Here is a 6,000-nt window from a genome sequence, read left to right as displayed (position 1 = left end):
ATAGTCATATATGGCAACATGACTGACATATTTCTTATAAAGGTAAATATTTGAAATGGTCATCTAAATCTTGCTGAGGTGAGAAATTAATAAAAATCACAATTGCAAAGTGCCTAAATTTTACATCGTTTATCTTCCCTTTCCTTTGTTGTAAGTAAATCTTTGAAAGAGAAATATTATTTTCATTTTGTTAAATTTTTTCCCTTCTTTTTCCTTCACATCATTGAACCTCCCAACCAAAAGCTGAAATAAGGAAAATCAACCTTAAAGCTGAACCTATCGATTCTACCTTCCTTTCAATTTTCTCCTTAAAATGCTTCAGATGAATAATATTTCACTTCTCAGAAAAGAGAAAATTGATATCCTGGGCAAGCCGTAATGCAAATGAACATTAAAAGTACCATGGAATCTACCTTTTTTAATGATTAGCTTAAGTGAGGGAGGGGATCAATTCTCAATAAAATCTTGACACACAAAGTCAGTTTTACGTTCTTGCCCTACCTTTGAGGCCACCTGGTATGTTCTCAGCCACAGTCTCAAGGTCTGACAGACCCCATGCGAGATGACCAGAAATATCATCCCCAGAAACAGAGCTCATATCAAGAGACCTGTCTCCCTCCCGTCTCTACCAAAATATTTGTGAGTCTTGAGTCCCCCAGGGCCATGCTCTTAGTGTATCAGTGAGTTAATAGAAATTAGCAATGCCTTTACCAAACAAAGGACTTCAAAAGTGACAAGAAGCCAAGCCACAGAGACACTCTCCTTGTGTCCTCCAGCTCACCCCAGAAAGGCAGCTACCTACTTCACATCCTCACAGTGCTGGCCTTATTTGAAAGATTGAAAGTCTCTTTACACAGATTCTCTCAAAGGAAGTTGTCACTTTAGGCTGCACAAACCAAAACTCTTCCAAAATCAGGTGCTTGGGGAAAAAAAAAATTGAAGTACTTTTAATAATTTAAATGGCTCTTCTCTGCACATGCCCAGAACCCAAATCCCTTTTCTAACTGAAGTGCTTATATAAAAATTTGACAGCTCTTATAATTTTAAATTGCTCTACACTGAGTATGCCTAGAACCTTGATCACTTCCAAATTCAAGGGCTTATAAAAATTTGAAGCACTCCAATAATTTTAAATTGCAATGCACAGTGTAGAGTGATTTAAAATTATTGGACTGCTTCAATTTTTTTAAAAGGTCTTCAATTTGGAAGTGAGTCAAGCAGCATTCTAATACAGTGGTTTAAGACATAGTGTGCTAATCTAAAACTTAACACCTAAAAATAATGAAAATTAAACCACACGAGCTTTTTTTTTTTCTTTTTTCTTTCTCTTTCTTTTTTTTTTAAATAGGGGAGGAACACTTAGAGAACACATGAAAAGTTGGGAAGTGTCTGGAGAAGAGAGTTAAAGCTCAGGCCACACAGGGGAAAGATAGGGAGGATGAGTGCAGGTGGGAGGGCTAGGGTGGAAATGGCAGTCCCATCAAAGAGTCTTGTCTAGCCCTGGACGTTTTAGAGGGGAAACAAAATAATCAGAAATCAGAGGAGCCAGAACAGAGTGAAGAAAAATGTGAATATGACTTGGAGCACTACATTCCATAAACTTTTCAACATTTAGAGATACAAATTGGACAGCCACTCCCCCTCTAAAAATTACTCCTTTTGTGGCTGTATTGTTTGTTTTTCTGGGGGAGCTCTCAGACAGAATTCTTATTTGTGCTGATTCAGGGTGTCCTCTCCTAAGTTTGTTGGAGATGGTTTTCAGGAGGCTGGCTAATCATCCAAATATTCCATCACAGTCACTTACAAGCAAAAGGTGCATTTTGTATGTCATTCCCATGGTGATGTCTTTTTCACTCAGAAGAACTCTCTAGGTGGGTTTTCTTTGTTTCCAAAGTATCAATGTTCTTTTCTCCTAATCTCTTCTCCTTTCTATTTTCCTTTCTGCCTTTCTTTTCCCATCACTACCTCTTTCTTCAACTACCCAAAACTTCACAAATGTAAAATATAATGGCTTTTTTACTCAAAGTTCCTCTCTAACTAAGCCATAGGGCCAAGCTGCAGGTCACAGCAAACAATCATTACAAGGTGAAGACCCTGAACAACATGCCCTTGATAAACGGCTCTGTTGCAAAAGCTCCCTCAGCATTTACCATAAAGCAACCCGTGCTTTTAAACACTAAGTGTGCTTTATTCCATTTATTGTTGTAAGCTGTTTTGCTCTACTGGCTAAATAACGTGTATCTTAAAGTACTGTGTAAATACGTATGTAGATGATAGCTCATAATATTTCCCTGGAACCCACTGCAGTCAGGGATCAAAGAGAAAGGAGTATACAGGAGTTAAATTTTGGCACCTTTCTCACCATAAAGGAGCAAGCCTACGATACTGTCTATGGAATGGAAAGAGAAAAGATCACAACATAGTTAAGAAAAGGTGGGGTAAGCACATTAAAACACAAATATTACTCAACCAGAGAAGTGAGGTCCCTAGGAAAAGGACAGGAAGGACTGCAGACCTGAGCCAAATTAAATGGTAATAACATTTTAATGAAATAAACTTCGGAAGAAAGTTAGTGAAGAAGAGTAGGGAATTTAGTACACATTAGATGGAAACAGCTCTGTATACTTTTCCTCTAAACTGCATGACGTTCCCTTGTGCTGGGACACAGAGGTGCCTCAGACATAAGCAACACACTGACCTTAAGCTGGGCCTGGGGGAACAACTGAAAATATGCAATGCTCATTGGTTCCACTGGCTTCAACATGAGTCTACCCAAGACACTGTAGATAAACCTGGACCCCGAAGTCAAACTGTGGTTTTGTATCATTTCCGGTTATTTCCCAATTTGGATGTAGCTTACTGCTATTCCTTACAACAATAAAAAATAAATTAATAAAAGTCTATTGGTAGTAAAGAATACTAGGCATTACAACTTCAAAATAGCCCAGATTAAAGTGAACAGTTAAAGTCATAGGTAATCAGGAGCCTTTAAAGTAGCCTAGAGACTGGCGTTGAGTGGGAAGAAGGAAATAAACATGAAGGGAGAAGATGCTTCAAATCAGAGTTTTCTTGATAGGTATGTGAACAGAAAAGCTTGATCCAGAAGCTAGACCCTGACTAGTATTCGGGGAAGGACAGGTTTGGGGTTAACAGCCAAAAAAAAGCAGGGTAGCTCAAACAAAGTGTCAAGTTCCTAAAGACTAGGAGTTCACCAATGGGATGTGGGAATAAACCTAGTCTCCTGGTTGTAAAACATACTAGGAGAAGATCAGGAATACTTTGCTAAGGAGCAAACAGATTTTTTAGGTCACGTGTCTGTAGAGATGTCACCATTTAATAAAATGACAAAATCTATCTATCACATAAGCATGAACACAGAACAATATAAAGAGGTTCACAGAAATTGATGGCATCCAAGGTTTAATTTTACACTGAATCGGAGTCTTTGGTGATTGAAATAGACAAAGATGTATAGGGTTATCTTGTTGAAGAGGCTGTGCTAATTACTGGCACTTGTCATTTCTCCATAGCTTTATCTAAGTCAAGAAGGCTAACTAGCTTCTTTCTCCCCAGTGTGCATTGTTTGTTCAGGAGCTTTTGCTGAGGAAGCCTTTTTTCATAACTGCACCTCATTATTAACAGGTTCATAAATAAATGAATCCTAATATTTTTCTCCGTTAGCATTTATGATAGGGACATTTGGTCTACAAAAGATTACACTTGTCTTTAATAAAAATAGGCACTTACTCATGAAGCCTATTAGGCCCTTGTTACTCTGGAGGGGGAGGAAAGGGGAAGAACCAGAGTTTAAATTTAAAACAATAACAACAACCTAGTGTGCCTGCAGCACTGTAAATAGGGAATTTTTAACAGAGCTTTAGGACATTCCCCCACTACTAACTCCTCAACCTCCTCTTCTAACCTCCAGCCCTTGGAAATATGAAGACAAAGTCAAGAAGTATTAAATGAGCATTTTCCATATGACTAGCCCTGTGCTAAGTACTGCAAAGGGCATGAAATTATAAAGCAGAATAACTATCCTTAAGGAAATTCCAGTCCAGTGTAAGACATGAAAAAAAGAATTCAAGGAGATGCTTGATCTATCTAGAACTACTGGTGTAGGGCTCTCAATGCTGTAGGGTGCAGAGTCAGGAAAATTGTGTTGGTCTGAGATAATTAAAAGTAGGGCTTTTTTTTTTTTTTATAAGGAACTAGGATTTGTGGAGACTTCAAGGATTGTTTGTGGGTCAGATAAATAGGAGGAAGGAAAAACATTCCTGGTTGAGAAATCCACACAGAAAAAAACAGAGGTGGGTGGGAGAGACACATATGGGGGCAAATGAAGAGAAAAGTCTGAAATGAGAGCTGTTAAGGAATTTACCATGATTACTGTGGGAAATAATGTTGAATATGTGCCTTGAAGATCACAACGGGTAGTGGGAACTTGATCAGACAATATGGAGCTCTTTAGTTCATAATCAGATGAAAGCCATAGTAACCAGAGTATTTAATGAAACAACAGTGAAGCAAGAAGACATCTCAGGCAGTAAATATCACCAGATGGTGGAGGATATAGTAAAGAGAAAGGCTTAGAACCTAAGAGACATTTCAAAAGGGGTCTCGATGAGACTTGATGGCCCTTGGGATGAGACGTGGCAAGAAAAGACAGACACCAATGAGATAAAAAGCCTGGAAGAGGAAAAGATTGAGACAGCAAGTCAAGTACTATAGTAAGAGGAAATTAAGTGGAGGAAACCAGATCTGGTTGTAGGCATGTTAAATAAGAGATAAGGACAGCATAATGAAGCTGGAAAAAAATGGGCTGGCGGTACAGATCAGACTACAAGCAGTAATGGAAGGCATGAGTGTGCCCCAGCTCACAGAGTAAGAACATGCAGAGAAAGAAGTGGAGAGCCAGGGCCAAAGCCTAGATCGATACCCGTAGTTGTGAGGCAGAAGTTCGAGTCTGAACCATCTCTTGGCCTTAGGTCAAGATCTCCTACAAGCACATTCCACAAAGTATCACAGGCACTGCTAAAGCAAAGAAAGTAGAGGCCCAACCAAGCAGGAAAGCCAGCACCCCAAAGAGCCAAGACGTGGTCTTGCAAATTCCTAAAGCAGAAGCGATCTGAGGAAAACATGGACTCATGTGGTACCAGGGGCAAGAGCCAGGGACAGCAGACAGATACAGGTCAGTGACCAGCAAAGCAGAGTCCTGGGCCATAGCCTAGGTCCCCTCAGGTGGGTACTCACAGCTTCTTTTCCTGAGCCCCTCCAGACATGACGAGATTTGAATGAGCAGCACTGCAGCGTAAAGGGACAGGGCCAGACAGAACAAACAGAAACCAGAAAATGAGCTGAAACATGTGGAACACCTCCACACTGCCTCCATTCTTTGTACAAAGATGCAGAATTTTTTTCTGCATCATTCTGATTAGTTATTAAAAAAAAAAATCTATGGTTCCTAACATTTCTGTGTTTGGGAGTGTAACATAAACACACAGCAAGGCACCTCAAAACAAGTGTATGGCACATGTGATAAAATGCCAACCACCTGAAGAATGTAAAAACTCCTCACATTTCATTAGAGCTAAAGTAATTACTATCTATTAGCTGATTCTGTAATACCTTAGATAAATCTTTTATTATGGTGAAAAAAGCCTGGATGTCCCTCTGCCTACTTTGGAAAAAGTAGCCCTTCCTCAAAAAAGAACAAATGCTATCAGGACTTTTCCCAGATGGAGGGGAAAAAAAAGTAAAAGACATCCACCCATGTGTCTACCTATTTCCCTGGCACTCCTCAAATTTCTAGCAGGATTCCGAAAAGATATATATGTTTTTAAAGGCGCCCCTTCTTGAGGACATCCATTTTGCACTTGCATCCCCCACATTTGCACATGAAAAAAAAATCCATCACTGTGTATACAAATGCCAAATTGCAATGCAAATAGGCATTTGTGTGCCCAATTACCCATTTTGTGTGTTTGCAAAACGGATGTG

The sequence above is a fragment of the Lutra lutra genome, chromosome 9, assembly GCF_902655055.1.
Source record: "Lutra lutra chromosome 9, mLutLut1.2, whole genome shotgun sequence".
Lineage (NCBI taxonomy): Eukaryota > Metazoa > Chordata > Mammalia > Carnivora > Mustelidae > Lutra > Lutra lutra.
This window is presented reverse-complemented; position numbering follows the sequence as displayed.